This window comes from Xenopus tropicalis, chromosome 5 (assembly GCF_000004195.4).
Source record: "Xenopus tropicalis strain Nigerian chromosome 5, UCB_Xtro_10.0, whole genome shotgun sequence".
Lineage (NCBI taxonomy): Eukaryota > Metazoa > Chordata > Amphibia > Anura > Pipidae > Xenopus > Xenopus tropicalis.
The window spans coordinates 138,738,805-138,759,074 of NC_030681.2; the positions used below are offsets into that span (position 1 = coordinate 138,738,805).

A 20,270-nucleotide genomic window follows, 5' to 3' on the forward strand; every position below is an offset into this window, starting at 1 on the left:
TTTCATAAGAGACACTATGTGCCCAGTTTCCTTTCATGAGAGACACTATGTGCCCCGGTATCTTTTATGAGAGACACTATGTGCCCAGTTTCCTTTCATGAGAGACACTATGTGCTCCGTTATCTTTTATGAGAGACACTATGTGCCCCGTTATCTTTTATGAGAGACACTATGTGCCCCGTTATCTTTTATGAGTGACACTATGTGCCCCATTATCTTTTATGAGTGACACTATGTGCCCCGTTATCTTTTATGAGAGACACTATGTGCCCCATTATCTTTTATGAGAGACACTATGTGCCCAGTTATCTTTTATGAGTGACACTATGTGCCCCGTTATCTTTTATGAGTGACACTATGTGCCCCGTTATCTTTTATGAGAGACACTATGTGCCCCGTTATCTTTTATGAGAGACACTATGTGCCCAGTTAACTTTTATGAGTGACACTATGTGCCCCGTTATCTTTTATGAGTTACACTATGTGCCCCGTTATCTTTTATGAGAGACACTATGTGCCCCGTTATCTTTTATGAGAGACACTATGTGCCCCGTTATCTTTTATGAGAGACACTATGTGCCCCGTTATCTTTTATGAGAGACACTATGTGCCCAGTTTCCTTTCATGATAGACACTATGTGCCCAGTTTCCTTTCATGAGAGACACTATGTGCCCCGTTTCCTTTCATGAGAGACACTATGTGCCCAGTTTCCTTTCATGAGAGACACTATGTGCCCAGTTACCTTTCATGAGAGACACTATGTGCCCCGTTACCTTTCATGAGAGACACTATGTGCCCAGTTTCCTTTCATGAGAGACACTATGTGCCCAGTTACCTTTCATGAGAGACACTATGTGCCCAGTTTCCTTTCATGAGAGACACTATGTGCCCAGTTTCCTTTCATGAGAGACACTATGTGCCCAGTTTCTATTCATGAGAGACACTATGTGCCCCATTATCTTTTATGAGAGACACTATGTGCCCCTTTACCTTTTATGAGAGACACTATGTGCCCAGTTACCTTTCATGAGAGACACTATGTGCCCCGTTATCTTTTATGAGAGACACTATGTGCCCCGTTATCTTTTATGAGAGACACTATGTGCCCCGTTATCTTTTATGAGAGACACTATGTGCCCCGTTATCTTTTATGAGAGACACTATGTGCCCCATTATCTTTTATGAGAGACACTATGTGCCCAGTTATCTTTTATGAGAGACACTATGTGCCCCATTATCTTTTATGAGAGACACTATGTGCCCCGTTATCTTTTATGAGAGACACTATGTGCCCCGTTATCTTTTATGAGAGACACTATGTGCCCCGTTATCTTTTATGAGAGACACTATGTGCCCCGTTATCTTTTATGAGAGACACTATGTGCCCCGTTATCTTTTATGAGAGACACTATGTGCCCCGTTATCTTTTATGAGAGACACTATGTGCCCCGTTATCTTTTATGAGAGACACTATGTGCCCAGTTTCCTTTCATGAGAGACACTATGTGCCCAGTTTCCTTTCATGAGAGACACTATGTGCCCCATTATCTTTTATGAGAGACACTATGTGCCCCGTTATCTTTTATGAGAGACACTATGTGCCCCGTTATCTTTTATGAGAGACACTATGTGCCCAGTTTCCTTTCATGAGAGACACTATGTGCCCAGTTTCCTTTCATGAGAGACACTATGTGCCCCATTATCTTTTATGAGAGACACTATGTGCCCCGTTTCCTTTCATGAGAGACACTATGTGCCCCATTATCTTTTATGAGAGACACTATGTGCCCCGTTATCTTTTATGAGAGACACTATGTGCCCCGTTATCTTTTATGAGAGACACTATGTGCCCCGTTATCTTTTATGAGAGACACTATGTGCCCCGTTATCTTTTATGAGAGACACTATGTGCCCCGTTATCTTTTATGAGAGACACTATGTGCCCCGTTATCTTTTATGAGAGACACTATGTGCCCAGTTTCCTTTCATGAGAGACACTATGTGCCCAGTTTCCTTTCATGAGAGACACTATGTGCCCAGTTTCCTTTCATGAGAGACACTATGTGCCCAGTTTCTTTCATGAGAGACACTATGTGCCCCATTATCTTTTATGAGAGACACTATGTGCCCCGTTACCTTTCATGAGAGACACTATGTGCCCAGTTACCTTTCATGAGAGACACTATGTGCCCCGTTATCTTTTATGAGAGACACTATGTGCCCTGTTACCTTTCATGAGAGACACTATGTGCCCCGTTATCTTTTATGAGAGACACTATGTGCCCCGTTATCTTTTATGAGAGACACTATGTGCCCAGTTTCCTTTCATGAGAGACACTATGTGCCCCGTTATCTTTATGAGAGACACTATGTGCCCCGTTATCTTTTATGAGAGACACTATGTGCCCCCGTTATCTTTTATGAGAGACACTATGTGCCCCGTTATCTTTTATGAGAGACACTATGTGCCCCGTTATCTTTATGAGAGACACTATGTGCCCCGTTATCTTTATATGAGACACTATGTGCCCCGTTATCTTTTATGAGAGACACTATGTGCCCCGTTATCTTTTTTTTTTTTTCTATTCAAGCTTTTATTTGAGTGTTAACATCAAGAGAAAGGTACAGTTATACATTAGATTTCTTGTCCTTTTCCATGTACTTTCCTTCCATATTTATACATATGTTATACATTTTTTTCCTTTACACATTGCAGTTTTATACATAACAACCAAAAAGAAATAAAAAAGAATAACCTATAAATTAGCGTAGTTTAGTGTTATTTTTCCTTCTATATTTAACTCTATTCGTGCTATCTCGTTGTGTTCTAGTGTTTACTTAGTTTATGGTGTCTTTACTCCTTTTCATTATTACCTATTCTCAATTTGTGATGTTTTGTTGATGTATTCTTTCCAGGGTAGCCAGACTGTGAAAATAATCCTGATATTGGTCTCTAATAGAACTGTTAGCTCTTCCATTAGGCACACAACTCATTAACTACTTTAAACCATTGTTCTTTTGAAGGTATTTTATCTGAACCGCCAGTGTACTGGAATTGTAGATTTTAGCCTGTCATAAGTAGTTTCAGTGTGAGATCTTTTTTGGTCCAATCTATAGTTCATACGATGAAAAAGGAGTATCGCTGGGGCATCTGTATTTATCTGGCTTCCCGTGACTTCTTCGCAGATCTGTTTCACCTGTTTCCAGAATGAGGTAAGTTTGGTACATGTCAACCATATATGCTCTGTGTTCTTTTGCTTGGTTACATCTCCAGCATAAATCGTTTGGTGTCAGTCCCATTTTATGTAGTATCACTGGCGTTCTGTACCATCTAGCAATTAGTTTATAGGAGGATTCCTGGAATCTGCTGCTCACTGAGGCCTTTCGTTATAGTTCTGAAATTTGTTTCCAGTCTTCTTCCGTAAGTGTTATATTAAGGTCTTGTTCCCATGCCTTAGTATACTTTGGGTATGTTTTGTATTTTTCTTCTAATAGTATTTTGTAAGGGTAGCTAAACTATGTCGTATGGAAAGGGCATTGCACATAATGTTTCAAATTTTGTCCAATTCTCTAGATCATAGTTGTGTCACTTAGTGAGTGGGTTTTCCATCCATGCTAGAATTTGTCTATATCTCCAGTGATTCGTTTGAGCCCAATTTTGCTTTATTTTGGTATATCGCTGGATCTTCCCATTTGCTGATTTCATTATATGTGCCAGTTTTAGGTCCCTTATGCCAATGCTTGTTTCATACCCTTATCAATAGTGCTAGGGATGAATTCAATATTATTGACCAAAGCATTGTGGGGATGGATATGGGCTAAATTGTATTTGTTTCTGGTTTCAGACCATGTTTTTATGCTGCTTCTATTTAATCCCGTTCTCTTGGATTGGATCTGTTATTGTTAATTTTTATCCTCCAAGGCAGAAGATTCCGAATTCCTCCTACCCATACATTTTCAATTTTTCATCCATTGCATCAGTGAGTTGCCCTTATTGTACTCTATGATTTTGGAAAGAATGCTTGCCTGATAGTATAATTCACAGTCTGGCATATTTAAACCCACCTAACGTTTTGGGTTTATGTAGTGTTGCTCTTGCTATCCTTTTTTTTTACCTTGTCCTATATATGTATCCCAGTAATACCTTGAGTTGTGTAAAATAGCTTTGGGGGATTACTATTGTACAGTTGAAGAATAGGTATATAATTTAGGTAGTATTGACATTTTGATGGAATTGATCCTGCCTGTCCATGATAGACTCTTTATGGTTCCATTCTCTTAGGGTGATTCGAGTTTTTTCTAAGAGTGGTTTGTAGTTAAGTTCAATATAGTTTGCGGTGATTAGCTGGGATCTGTATACCTAGTATTTTATACTTTCAGATTGCCATTTAAATTTGAAGGATGCTCTCAGATTATTTTCCTCCCGTTTCTGTAAATTCAGTATTAAAGCTTCAGTTTTATCCATGTTTATCTTATAGTTGGATTTTTCCAAATTTTTGTATTTCTTTCACTATATTGGGTAGTGTTATGATCGGTTTTGTTACTATTAACATGAGATCGTCGGCAAATGCTGCACTTTATATCTGTTTGGCCTATCTGTGTTTTGCCGAATGGCATTTAAAAAATACTCCATAACCTAGAACATAGAGTAGGGGTGACAGGGGCATCCTGTCTTGTCCCGTTACTTATATCAAAGTGATCTGAGAGTAGGCCGTTGACCCTTATTTGTGCAGAGGTTGTTGTATAGACTGCCATTATTTTTTCTTTAAACCTGTCCTTAATTCCTAGGGCTGCTATGGCTAGGTCTATGAAGTCCCATTTAACTCTATCAATGCCTTCTCTGCGTCTATAGCTAGAAGCAGAGAAGGTTTATTTGTTTTGGCACACCACATTGTCCAGTTTATTACTTTTGTTTGTATTTTCTTGGCTTCTCTTCCCATCACAAACCCTACCTGGTCTCTGTGTATACATTTCGGCAGTAATGGTTTTAATCTCTGAGCTAGGATTTTTGTTAGGATTTTCAGGTCTAGGTTTAATAGGGATATTGGCCTATAGTTTCCGCAGTTCACTGGGTCTTTACCTGGTTTAGGGATGATTGTTATGTATGCCAATAGAAATTCCCTGTTTAAGGGTTCATTAGGTGATAAGTTGTTAAATAAGGGTAGTATGATAGGTATTATTGTTTCTTGAAATTCTTTATAGAACTTTGCTGTTACCCATCCGGGCCTGTGCTTTATTGGGTTTTAAGGATTTAATTGTCTCTCTAATTTCACTTCTGCAATAGGGGTTTCTAGGTTGTCTAGTTCTTTTTGTGGTATCTCCGGTAATTTATGATTTTTAGATAGGTTTTTATTTTTTCTTTGATTCGTGATCTAGTGTTTTCGCTTTGGCTTTGTCTATATTATATAGTTTCTCATAATACTCTTTGAATACAGTCGCAATTTTGTGAGGTAGTACTTGGGTCTTGCCAGAGGAATCTTTAATTTTGTGTATATTTAAGTTATTCTGTCTGTTTTTGAGCGCTCTTGCTAACATTTTGCCTGTCTTGTTGCCTTGTACAAAAGTATGTTTGGCGTATCTTAGCAAAATTTTGTTTTATTTGGGTGTTTAGTAATGTTTGAAGTTCTAGTCTCATGTTTGTTAAGTTCTTTAGGTCATTTTCTTGTTGAGACTTTTTGTTTTAGATTCTAGTCTATGTATTCCGTCTAAGAGCTGTTTGACTCTTTCGTTTTTTTCTTTTTTAATCTTGAGCCATGTTTGATTAAGATTCCTCGGGCAAGAGCCTTAAAGGCATGCCATTTTGCTATGTTTGTAGAGGTATCTCCCTTAATATTCTCTTTATATTCTGTCAAAACTTTGCTTAATTCGGTACGGCAAGTATTATCGTCTAGTAAGTTATTATTCAATTTCCATTGCCAGTTTGATCTCACTCTGTTTGGGATTTCTAGTTGGATCTGGACCGCTGCATGTCTGACCACATAATTATTATGAATTTTGGCGTTTTTAAGCCAACTTAGGTGGTGCTGTGACAGAAATATGTAATCTATTCTGGTGTATACCTGTTTCGCATGCGAGTAGTGGGTGAAATCTTTATCTTTACCATTGTAGTACCTCCATGTATCTATCATACAGCTCAGGCGTATTTCTCTATTTGCCATATTGAGTGCTGAAAAAGGTAGAGAAGATTTACCGTTGGATGCATCTAGGGTTGGATACAGAGTCATGTTAAATCTCCACCCAAAATTACTATGCCTTCCGCGAAAGCTTTGAGTTTTGCATAAATTTCTTTAGGCTACATGCTTGTCTTTTATTTGGCAAGTATATAGAGCCTATTGTGCATTTTGTATGGTGTAATAATCCTTTCACCACAATATATCTCCCTCCTCTGTCTTTTATTATTTCTTGTTCTTGAAAATCAACATGTTTTATGTATACCGATCTCTACCCCTTTAACTTTCTGTGTGGGGTGGTTGCTTGTGAACCACTTGCTGTAGTTTGTGAATTTTTTAAGAGGTGTCTCTGTACCTTTAATATGTGTCTTTGTAGCAGTACTATGTCACCTTTATTTCTATACATCTCTCTTATTATTTTACTTTTTTTTCAGGTATATTGATCCCATTTACATTCAAGGATATCACATTTTACTTGTGCATCATAATTTCAGGTAAGTAGTGAGATTTGTACCATATACTTGATATCTCTACGTTTAGCACTTCTATCACATTGTACAATCTACCGATAACAAAATTCTTTATAAACGTATAATAACCTTTTAAACCATTAATAACTTGTTGCTTCTTTAGAAGCATATCTTTTGACTGGTGTTTTATAAGTCAATATCCAATGGGGTTATATTTGTCTGAGTATTCAGACTTAGTAGCAGGTTATCTGCTAATGCCCCTGGGGGGTGTTGTGTCTAGGTGGAAGCAGTCACAAAATTCTCCGCATTGTATCGACCCTTTTGCCAAGTAATTCTGATAGTCACATAAGTAGAAAGTAATAAGTAATAACAGCATTGATATCAGCCCTGTATATACTTATCGACAGAGTTCAGGTGGTAGCTGCGTTGTGTTTATTCTATATGTCCTCTGTTGAGTTTCTTTATCTGGGGTTTGTTTGTTTCTCCTTCTTTTGCTTTTAGGTGTTGCTACCTCGATCCAGTCCTCCTTTCCTGGGAGTGGTGCGATCTGTGGGTGTCTGTGAAATTTCATCCATTCCGTCAGATCTGGTTCCTCAATGCCACAACCTCTGCAGAATCGTGTTATTGTCGCCCGGTGAGTTGAGGGTGATCTGTTTTCCATCTTTGTTTACCTGGATGCTGAAGGGGAATCCCCATCTGAACATTGTCCTTTTTCCTGTAAAATACTTGTCAAAGGTTTTATTAGTTTCCTTTGTTGCAATGTATACCATGACAAGTCCTTGTAGTAGTAGGATCTCCACATTCATGTACATTAGTGGTTTTATTTTCCTTGCCTTTTGTATTAATTCCTCTTTAACTGGAAATGGGATAAACAACAGATTATGTCCTCGTTTGTCCGTTGGTAGGCCGCGCGGCCTTAGTGCCCTGTGTACTCTTTCTATATTGATCTGACTTGTAGGTTCTCTTTCAATATTTGTTTAAATAGTTGGCTTACAATGTTTTGTAAGTTTCCCCCTCTGGTTGTTCGTATGCCCCCTTATTTTATTTGCACCTTCTGCCCCTATTGTCTAGATCGTCTAGACGTCTCTGTAGCGTGTATATAAGCTTTGTCTTGTGATAAGGTGGCATTTATTAGTGCTTCAACTGTGGTTTCTACTGCGCTGTTCCTAGTTTCTATCTCTGAAACTTTGGTATGTAGCGCGGTTATGTCGTTTTTTAGGGTGGCTACTTCTCTTTCAGAGTGGTTTTAATTTGTGTGACCATGTCGGAAAAGTCAGTTTTAGTTGGTAAAGTTTTTAATACGAGAGGGTAATGCAATCGGAGCTTACCGATTCACTATCTGATTCCTCTGCAAGGCTGCACGGCCGTCTCGCGCCATTTTGCACCTGATGCTCTCGATCTGGGTCCGTCGGAGCGAAGAACTGTTTTAGTAGACGTTGGCTTTCCGAAGTTTTTGGTGTCTTCCCTTCCTCTCCGTTAAGTTCTTTGTTATTGCTATGTTTCCCATCATATCGGGCTGGTTTTCCTGTAGATTTTGGCGGGTCTGTGCGGAGCCTCTTTAGTCTGCTTCCATCTTGCTCGGCAGCTAGCCACGCCCCCCGCCCCAATTATCTTTTATGAGATACACTATGTGCCCCATTATCTTTTATGAGAGACACTAATGTGCCCCGTTACCTTTCATGAGAGACACTATGTGCCCAGTTTTCCTTTCATGAGAGACACTATGTGCCCAGTTTCCTTTCATGAGAGACACTATGTGCCCAGTTATCTTTTATGAGAGACACTATGTGCCCAGTTTCCTTTCTATGAGAGACACTATGTGCCCTTAATTACCTTTATGAGAGACACTATGTGCCCCGTTATCTTTTATGAGTACACTATGTGCCCCGTTATTTGCAGTTACACTATGGTTGCCCGTTACTTTTATGAGAGACACTATGTGCCCCATTATCTTTTATGAGAGACACTATGTGCCCCGTTATCTTTTATGAGAGACACTATGTGCCCAGTTATCTTTTATAGAGACACTATGTGCCCAGTTTCCTTTCATGAGAGACACTATGTGCCCAGTTTCCTTTCATGAGAGACACTATGTGCCCTTATCTTTTATGAGAGACACTATGTGCCCCGTTACCTTTTATGAGAGACACTATGTGCCCAGTTTCCTTTCATGAGAGACACTATGTGCCCAGTTTCCTTTCATGAGAGACACTATGTGCCCGTTATCTTTTATGAGAGACACTATGTGCCCAGTTTCCTTCATGAGAGACACTATGTGCCCGTTATCTTTTATGAGAGACACTATGTGCCCCGTTATCTTTTATGAGAGACACTATGTGCCCAGTTTCCTTTCATGAGAGACACTATGTGCCCAGTTTCCTTTTATGAGAGACACTATGTGCCCATTATCTTTTATGAGGACACTATGTGCCCCGTATCTTTTATGAGAGACACTATGTGCCCCGTTATCTTTTATAAAGACACTATGTGCCCAGTTTCTTCATGAGAGACACTATGTGCCCAGTTACCTTTCATGAGAGACACTATGTGCCCCGTTATCTTTTATGAGAGACACTATGTGCCCCGTTATCTTTTATGAGAGACACTATGTGCCCCGTTTCTATTATAGACACTATGTGCCCCATTATCTTTTATGAGAGACACTATGTGCCCCGTTACCTTTTATGAGAGACACTATGTGCCCAGTTACCTTTCATGAGAGACACTATGTGCCCGCGTTATCTTTTATGAGAGACACTATGTGCCCCGTATCTTTTATGAGAGACACTATGTGCCCCGTTATCTTTTATGAGAGACACTATGTGCCCCATTATCTTTTATGAGAGACACTATGTGCCCCGTTATCTTTTATGAGAGACACTATGTGCCCCATTATCTTTTATGAGAGACACTATGTGCCCAGTTATCTTTTATGAGAGACACTATGTGCCCCGTTATCTTTTATGAGAGACACTATGTGCCCCGTTATCTTTTATGAGAGACACTATGTGCCCCGTTATCTTTTATGAGAGACACTATGTGCCCAGTTAACTTTTATGAGAGACACTATGTGCCCCGTTATCTTTTATGAGAGACACTATGTGCCCCGTTATCTTTTATGAGAGACACTATGTGCCCCGTTATCTTTTATGAGAGACACTATGTGCCCCGTTATCTTTTATGAGAGACACTATGTGCCCCGTTATCTTTTATGAGAGACACTATGTGCCCAGTTACCTTTTATGAGAGACACTATGTGCCCCGTTTATCTTTCATGAGAGACACTATGTGCCCAGTTTCCTTTCATGAGAGACACTATGTGCCCAGTTATCTTTTATGAGAGACACTATGTGCCCCGTTATCTTTTATGAGAGACACTATGTGCCCCGTTTCTTTCATGAGAGACACTATGTGCCCGTTATCTTTTATGAGAGACACTATGTGCCCAGTTACTTTTTATTTATGAGAGACACTATGTGCCCCGTTATCTTTTATGAGAGACACTATGTGCCCCGTTACCTTTTATGAGAGACACTATGTGCCCTGTTTTCTTTTATGAGAGACACTATGTGCCCAGTTATCTTTTATGAGAGACACTATGTGCCCCGTTATCTTTTATGAGAGAGACACTATGTGCCCCGTTATATTTATAAGAGACACTATGTGCCCCGTTACCTTTTATGAGAGACACTATGTGCCCAGTTTCCTTTTATGAGAGACACTATGTGCCCCGTTATCTTTTGAGAGAGACACTATGTGCCCCGTTATCTTTTATGAGAGACACTATGTGCCCCGTTACCTTTTATGAGAGACACTATGTGCCCCGTTATCTTTTATAAGAGACACTATGTGCCCCGTTACCTTTCATGAGAGACACTATGTGACTACATACACACATTGTGTTATTACTTCTAACTTTGTGTCAGTAGTGGAATGTATGTCAAATTTAAGGAAATACAAACTACAAAGGATATTACGATAAGATTAAGACAAACACACAAAAACAACATATTAGAACAACAAAGACATATAACATATGCTACATTAGTTGATCAAATATTACATATAATTGTCTAATTATTTCATAGAATGTTCGACGGGCAGATTATATTTGGAGGGCCACCTTTAGCCTTTGGGCCTGTAGTTGGACAGCCCTATCTTAACTTTTATGTGTGAAGGCCACTATCAAGGTCTGGAGAATCAATACTAACACTTTCTGGGCAGAAAAAGGCAGCATTTTTCTCTTTATCTCATCTCACCCATGTCTTAGGCCTGAGGAATTTAAGGGGTTTTGACTACATAATAATTCTAGCATAGCTGATGAGGGTTTAAATCTAAACAGAGGGAACATTTTCTATACTAGACAGTAGTCACATATATTTAGTAGGAAGAATACACAAAAACAACATATTAGAACAACAAAGACATATAACATATGCTACATTAAGGGCTGTGGCACACGGGGAGATTAGTCGCCTGCGACAAAACTCCCTGTTCGCGGGCAACTAATCTCCCTGGATTGCCATCCCACCGGGGAAAATGTAAATCGCCGATGGCATACGCGGCGGCGTGATTTCACTGAAATTGTGCAGTTTTCCTCTTGAGGCAACTTGCGTGATTTCAGTGAAATCGCGCCGCCGCGTATGCCATCCCACCGGCGATTTACATTTTCCCCGGTGATATGGCAATCCGGGGAGATTAGTCGCCTGAAACATTCAAATCAAGTTTTCTTAGACTGTCTCTTTTTTCTAAAGAGATCTTTTTACTCATCGGATTATTAAAATCAGAGCAAATTCTCTCAACAATTCAAAAAATAGTAATAGCTCATTAGTACTTACCTTGGCAGAACCTTCCTCTGCTGATGATGATGATGATGATGATGATGATGATGATGATGATGAAACCTCCTTATCTCCAGTGTAAATGGATGTCATCTTCCCAGCTGCACCGTCCTATCTTGTATATGTTGAGTTTGTGGCTCTCAAGGGATCAGCAGGAGGCTGCAGGTTGGATCACTGATAGAAATAGTTACTGATCCCATCTTGCTTTATACAGTATATTCCTCTACTCACTGTCCCACGGCAGCAGTTACTGATCCCATCTTGCTTTATACAGTATATTCCTCTACTCACTGTCCCACAGCAGCAGTTACTGATCCCATCTTGCTTTATACAGTATATTCCTCTACTCACTGTCCCACAGCAGCAGTTACTGATCCATCTTGCTTGATACAGTTATATTCCTCTACTCACTGTCCCACAGCAGCAGTTACTGATCCCATCTTGCTTTATACAGTATATTCCTCTACTCACTGTCCCACAGCAGCAGTTACTGATCCCATCTTGCTTTATACAGTATATTCCTCTACTCACTGTCCCACAGCAGCAGTTACTGATCCCATCTTCCTTTATACAGTATATTCCTCTACTCACTGTCCCACAGCAGCAGCAGTTTACTGATCCCATCTTGCTTTATACAGTATATTCCTCTACTCACTGTCCCCACAGCAGCAGTTACTGATCCCATCTTGCTTTATACAGTATATTCCTCTACTCACTGTCCCACAGCAGCAGTTACTGATCCCATCTTGCTTTATACAGTATATTCCTCTACTCACTGTCCCACAGCAGCAGTTACTGATCCCATCTTGCTTTATACAGTATATTCCTCTACTCACTGTCCCACAGCAGCAGTTACTGATCCCATCTTGCTTTATACAGTATATTCCTCTACTCACTGTCCCACAGCAGCAGTTACTGATCCCATCTTGCTTTATACAGTATATTCCTCTACTCACTGTCCCACAGCAGCAGTTACTTTCTTGGAAAGAGACAAATATATTATTTCCATTAATCTGTGCCCCTAATGTGTCTGAGCTACACTCACCTCCCATGCCAGCGCTGCCAAGGGCAATCATATGACTGGCAGTTGGTTACCCACTCTGTTACCAAGGATACCTCTACTGACATCACAGCTGGTTTACTTTCACTGAGAGCTCTACTCCAGTGACATCAGAGACCGTTACAGAAATCTCTCAGCGCTGATGTCAATTAGGTATCCTTGGTAACCGGGACATCACAACACAATAAGTGACATCACATACAGTTAAGCTGAGAAAATGGAGGGAAAGTGACTGTTGAGAGTTGAGTTGGGAGAAAACACAGCAACATGGGGGGATGGGCAAACTGAGGTCTGAGAGCAGCAATAGAAACCCCAGTGAATAAGCCCCATCTCTGCCTCTGAATGGAAAAAATCCTCCCTAAATCCAAATATATAGTTATTTCCCTTAATCTGTGAGGTGTCAAACTGTGCAGCTTATTCGGGAATGGGGTGTTATGAATTTTCTGAATGGGTGGGCAGTTAATTGCCCCAGCAGGGGGCAATTAACCACCGTTTGTCGTAGACCCATGAGTGAGGTGTCAAACCATGCGGCTTATTCGGGAATGGGGTGCTATGCCTTTTCTGAGGGGTGGGCGGTTAATTGCCCCAGCAGGGTGCAATTAACCACCGTTTGTCGTAGACCCATGAATGAGGTGTCAAACCGTGCAGGTTATTCGTGAATGGGGTGTTATGAATTTTCTGAATGGGTGGGCAGTTAATTGCCCCAGCAGGGGGCAATTAACCACCGTTTGTCGTAGACCCATGAGTGAGGTGTCAAACCATGCGGCTTATTCGGGACTGTGGTGCTATGCCTTTTCTGAGGGGTGGGCGGTTAATTGCCCCAGCAGGGGGCAATTAACCACAGTTTGTCGTAGAACCATGATTGAGGTGTCAAACCATGCGGCTTATTCGGGACTGGGGTACTATGCCTTTTCTGAGGGGTGGGCGGTTAATTGCCCCAGCAGGGGGCAATTAACCACCATTTGTCGTAGACCCATGAATGAGGTGTCAAACCGTGCAGCTTATTTGGGAATGGGGTGTGTTATGAATTGGTGTTATGAATTTTCTGAATGGTTGGGCAGTTAAGTTCCCCTTCAGGGGGCAATTAACCACCGTTTGTCGTAGACCCATGAGTGTGGTGTCAAACCGTGCGGCTTATTCGGGAATGGGGTGCTATGCCTTTTCTGAGAGGTGGCGGTTAATTGCCCCAGCAGGGGGCAATTAACCACCGTTTGTCGTAGACCCATGAATGAGGTGTCAAACTGTGCAGCTTATTCGGGAATGGGGTGTTATGAATTTTCTGAATGGGTGGGCAGTTAATTGCCCCAGCAGGGGGCAATTAACCACCGTTTGTCGTAGACCCATGAGTGAGGTGTCAAACTGTGCGGCTTATTCGGGAATGGGGTGTTATGAATTTTCTGAATGGGTGGGCAGTTAATTGCCCCAGCAAGGGGCAATTAACCACCGTTTGTCGTAGACCCATGAGTGAGGTGTCAAACCATGCGGCTTATTCGGGAATGGGGTGCTATGCCCTTTCTGAGGGGTGGGCGGTTAATTGCCCCAGCAGGGGGCAATTAACCACCGTTTGTCGTAGACCCATGAATGAGGTGTCAAACCGTGCAGCTTATTCGGGAATGAGGTGTTATGAATTTTCTGAATGGGTGGGCAGTTAATTGTGCCCCGTTATCTTTTGAGAGAGACACTATGTGCCCCGTTATCTTTTGAGAGAGACACTATGTGCCCTGTTATCTTTTATAAGAGACACTATGTGCCCCGTTATCTTTTGAGAGAGACACTATGTGCCCCGTTATCTTTTGAGAGAGACACTATGTGCCCCGTTATCTTTTATGAGAGACACTATGTGCCCTGTTATCTTTTATGAGAGACACTATGTGCCCCGTTATCTTTTATGAGAGACACTATGTGCCCCGTTATCTTTTATAAGAGACACTATGTGCCCAGTTACCTTTCATGAGAGACACTATGTGCCTAGTTTCCTTTCATGAGAGACACTATGTGCCCCGTTATCTTTTATGAGAGACACTATGTGCCCCGTTATCTTTTATGAGAGACACTATGTGCCCAGTTTCCTTTCATGAGAGACACTATGTGCCCCGTTACCTTTTATGAGAGACACTATGTGCCCCATTATCTTTTATGAGAGACACTATGTGCCCAGTTTCCTTTCATGAGAGACACTATGTGCCCCGTTACCTTTTATGAGAGACACTATGTGCCCCGTTACCTTTTATGAGAGACACTATGTGCCCCGTTATCTTTTATGAGAGACACTATGTGCCCCGTTATCTTTTATGAGAGACACTATGTGCCCCGTTATCTTTTATGAGAGACACTATGTGCCCCGTTATCTTTTATGAGAGACACTATGTGCCCCGTTATCTTTTATGAGAGACACTATGTGCCCCGTTATCTTTTGAGAGAGACACTATGTGCCCCGTTATCTTTTATGAGAGACACTATGTGCCCCGTTACCTTTCATGAGAGACACTATGTGCTCTGTTATCTTTTATAAGAGACACTATGTGCCCCCTTATCTTTTATGAGAGACACTATGTGCCCCCTTATCTTTTATGAGAGACACTATGTGCCCCGTTACCTTTCATGAGAGACACTATGTGCCCCGTTATCTTTTATAAGAGACACTATGTGCCCCCTTATCTTTTATGAGAGACACTATGTGCTCCGTTATCTTTTATAAGAGACACTATGTGCCCCCTTATCTTTTATGAGAGACACTATGTGCCCCGTTATCTTTTATGAGAGACACTATGTGCCCAGTTTTCTTTCATGAGAGACACTATGTGCTCCGTTATCTTTTATGAGAGACACTATGTGCCCCGTTACCTTTTATGAGAGACACTATGTGCCCAGTTACCTTTCATGAGAGACACTATGTGCCCCGTTTCCTTTCATGAGAGACACTATGTGCCCCGTTATCTTTTATAAGAGACACTATGTGCCCCGTTATCTTTTATTAGAGACACTATGTGCCCCGTTACCTTTCATGAGAGACACTATGTGACTACATACACACATTGTGTTATTACTTCTAACTTTGTGTCAGTAGTGGATTGTATTTCAAATTTAAGGAAATACAAACTACAAAGGATATTACGATAAGATTAAGACAAACACACAAAAACACCATATTAGAACAACAAAGACATATAACATATGCTACATTAGTTTATCAAATATTACATATAATTGTCTAATTATTTCATAGAATGTTCGACCGGCAGATTATATTTGGAGGGCCACCTTTAACCTTTGGGCCTGTAGTTGGACAGCCCTATCTTAACTTTTATGTGTGAAGGCCACTATCAAGGTCTGGAGAATCAATACTAACACTTTCTGGGCAGAAAAAGGCAGCATTTTTCTCTTTATCTCATCTCACCCATGTCTTAGGCCTGAGGAATTTAAGGGGTTTTGACTACATAATAATTCTAGCATAGCTGATGAGGGTTTAAATCTAAACAGAGGGAACATTTTCTATACTAGACAGTAGTCACATATATTTAGTAGGAAGAATACACAAAAACAACATATTAGAACAACAAAGACATATAACATATGCTACATTAAGAGCTGTGGCACACGGGGAGATTAGTCGCCTGCGACAAAACTCCCTGTTCGCGGGCGACTAATCTCCCTGGATTGCCATCCCACCGGGGAAAATGTAAATCGCCGATGGCATACGCGGCGGCGTGATTTCACTGAAATTGTGCAGTTTTCCTCTTGAGGCAACTTGCGTGATTTCAGTGAAATCGCGCCGCCGCGTATGCCATCCCACCGGCGATTTACATTTTCCCCGGTGATATGGCAATCCGGGGAGATTAGTCGCCTGAAACATTCAAATCAAGTTTTCTGAGACTGTCTCTTTTTTCTAAAGAGATCTTTTTACTCATCGGATTATTAAAATCAGAGCAAATTCTCTCAACATTTCAAAAAATAGTAATAGCTCATTAGTACTTACCTTGGCAGAACCTTCCTCTGCTGATGATGATGATGATGATGATGATGATGATGAAACCTCCTTATCTCCAGTGTAAATGGATGTCATCTTCCCAGCTGCACCGTCCTATCTTGTATATGTTGAGTTTGTGGCTCTCAAGGGATCAGCAGGAGGCTGCAGGTTGGATCACTGATAGAAATAGTTACTGATCCCATCTTGCTTTATACAGTATATTCCTCTACTCACTGTCCCACAGCAGCAGTTACTGATCCCATCTTGCTTTATACAGTATATTCCTCTACTCACTGTCCCACAGCAGCAGTTACTGATCCCATCTTGCTTTATACAGTATATTCCTCTACTCACTGTCCCACAGCAGCAGTTACTGATCCCATCTTGCTTTATACAGTATATTCCTCTACTCACTGTCCCACAGCAGCAGTTACTGATCCCATCTTGCTTTATACAGTATATTCCTCTACTCACTGTCCCACAGCAGCAGTTACTTTCTTGGAAAGAGACAAATATATTATTTCCATTAATCTGTGCCCCTAATGTGTCTGAGCTACACTCACCTCCCATGCCAGCGCTGCCAAGGGCAATCATATGACTGGCAGTTGGTTACCCACTCTGTTACCAAGGATACCTCTACTGACATCACAGCTGGTTTACTTTCACTGAGAGCTCTACTCCAGTGACATCAGAGACCGTTACAGAAATCTCTCAGCGCTGATGTCACAGAGGTATCCTTGGTAACCGGGACATCACAACACAATACGTGACATCACATACAGTTAAGCTGAGAAAATGGAGGGAAAGTGACTGTTGAGAGTTGAGTTGGGAGAAAACACAGCAACATGGGGGGATGGGCAAACTGAGGTCTGAGACCAGCAATAGAAACCCCAGTGAATAAGCCCCATCTCTGCCTCTGAATGGAAAAAATCCTCCCTAAATCCAAATATATAGTTATTTCCCTTAATCTGTGAGGTGTCACACTGTGCGGCTTATTCGGGAATGGGGTGTTATGAATTTTCTGAATGGGTGGGCAGTTAATTGCCCCAGCAGGGGGCAATTAACCACCGTTTGTCGTAGACCCATGAGTGAGGTGTCAAACCGTGCGGCTTATTCGTGAATGGGGTGCTATGCCTTTTCTGAGGGGTGGGCGGTTAATTGCCCCAGCAGGGGGCAATTAACCACCGTTTGTCGTAGACCCATGAGTGAGGTGTCAAACCGTGCAGCTTATTCGGGAATGGGGTGTTATGAATTTTCTGAATGGGTGGGCAGTTAATTGCCCCAGCAGGGGGCAATTAACCACCGTTTGTCGTAGACCCATGAGTGAGGTGTCAAACCGTGCAGCTTATTCGGGAATGGGGTGTTATGAATTTTCTGAATGGGTGGGCAGTTAATTGCCCCAGCAGGGGGCAATTAACCACCGTTTGTCGTAGACCCATGAGTGAGGTGTCAAACCGTGCAGTTTATTCGGGAATGGGGTGTTATGAATTTTCTGAATGGGTGGGCAGTTAATTGCCCCAGCAGGGGGCAATTAACCACCGTTTGTCGTAGAACCATGATTGAGGTGTCAAACCATGCGGCTTATTCGGGACTGGGGTGCTATGCCTTTTCTGAGGGGTGGGCGGTTAATTGCCCCAGCAGGGGGCAATTAACCACCGTTTGTGGTAGACCCATGAATGAGGTGTCAAACCGTGCAGCTTATTTGGGAATGGGGTGTTATGAATTGGTGTTTTGAATTTTCTTAATGGGTGGGCAGTTAAGTGCCCCTGCAGGGGGCAATTAACCACCGTTTGTCGTAGAACCATGATTGAGGTGTCAAACCATGCGGCTTATTCGGGACTGGGGTGCTATGCCTTTTCTGAGGGGTGGGCAGTTAATTGCCCCAGCAGGGGGCAATTAACCACCGTTTGTCGTAGACCCATGAATGAGGTGTCAAACCGTGCAGCTTATTTGGGAATGGGGTGTTATGAATTGGTGTTTTGAATTTTCTTAATGGGTGGGCAGTTAAGTGCCCCTGCAGGGGGCAATTAACCACCGTTTGTCGTAGACCCATGAGTGTGGTGTCAAACCGTGCGGCTTATTCAGGAATGGGGTGCTATGCCTTTTCTGAGAGGTGGCAGTTAATTGCCCCAGCAGGGGGCAATTAACCGCCCTTTGTCATAGATCCATGAGTGAGGTGTCAAACTGTGCGGCTTATTCGGGAATGGGGTGTTATGAATTTTCTGAATGGGTGGGCAGTTAATTGCCCCAGCAGGGGGCAATTAACCACCGTTTGTCGTAGACCCATGAGTGAGGTGTCAAACCATGCGGCCTATTCGGGAATGGGGTGCTATGCCCTTTCTGAGGGGTGGGCGGTTAATTGCCCCAGCAGGGGGCAATTAACCACCGTTTGTCGTAGACCCATGAATGAGGTGTCAAACCGTGTAGCTTATTGGGGAATGGGGTGTTATGAATTTTCTGAATGGGTGGGCAGTTAATTGTGCCCCGTTTTCTTTTGAGAGAGACACTATGTGCCCCGTTACTTTTCATGAGAGACACTATGTGCTCTGTTATCTTTTATGAGAGACACTATGTGCTCCGTTATCTTTTATGAGAGAAACTATGTGCCCCATTATCTTTTATGAGAGACACTATGTGCCCCATTACCTTTCATGAGAGACACTATGTGCTCCGTTATCTTTTATGAGAGACACTATGTGCTCCGTTATCTTTTATAAGAGACACTATGTGCCCCCTTATCTTTTATGAGAGACACTATGTGCCCCGTTATCTTTTATAAGAGACACTATGTGCCCCCTTATCTTTTATGAGAGACACTATGTGCCCCGTTATCTTTTATGAGAGACACTATGTGCCCAGTTACCTTTCATGAGAGACACTATGTGCCCCGTTTCCTTTCATGAGAGACACTATGTGCCCCATTATCTTTTATGAGAGACACTATGTTCCCCGTAACCTTTCATGATTGACACTATGTGCCCAGTTACCTTTCATGAGAGACACTATGTGACTACATACACACATTGTGTTATTACTTCTAACTTTGTGTCAGTAGTGGATTGTATTTCAAATTTAAGGAAATACAAACTACAAAGGATATTACGATAAGATTAAGACAAACACACAAAAACACCATATTAGAACAACAAAGACATACAGTGGTGTGAAAAACTATTTGCCCCCTTCCTGATTTCTTATTCTTTTGCATGTTTGTCACACTTTAATGTTTCTGCTCATCAAAAACCGTTAACTATTAGTCAAAGATAACATAATTGAACACAAAATGCAGTTTTTAAATAAAGGTTTACGTTATTAAGGGAGAAAAAAAACTCCAAATCTACATGGCCCTGTGTGAAAAAGTGATTGCCCCCCTTGTTAAAAATTAACTTAACTGTGGTTTATCAATTTCAATTTTCAATTTCAATATCAATTTCTGTAGTCACCCCCAGGCCTGATTACTGCCACACCTGTTTCAATCAAGAAATCACTTAAATAGGAGCTACCTGACACAGAGAAGTAGACCAAAAGCACCTCAAAAGCTAGACATCATGCCAAGATCCAAAGAAATTCAGGAACAAATGAGAACAAAAGTAATAGAGATCTATCAGTCTGGTAAAGGTTATAAAGCCATTTCTAAAGCTTTGGGACTCCAGCGAACCACAGTGAGAACCATTATCCACAAATGGCAAAAACATGGAACATTGGTGAACCTTCCCAGGAGTGGCCGGCAGACCAAAATTACCCCAAGAGCGCAGAGACAA

At 41.6% G+C, this 20,270-nt stretch overlaps 1 long non-coding RNA gene across 1 annotated transcript; it reads left to right on the forward strand.

Moving 5' to 3' along the window:
* Window positions 1–3,160: 3,160 nt before the first annotated feature.
* Window positions 3,161–7,192, forward strand: LOC116410844. Its single transcript, XR_004222671.1, has 3 exons — window positions 3,161–3,214; window positions 6,606–6,665; window positions 7,143–7,192. It is a non-coding gene; the product is annotated as an uncharacterized LOC116410844 (long non-coding RNA).
* Window positions 7,193–20,270: the final 13,078 nt, after the last annotated feature.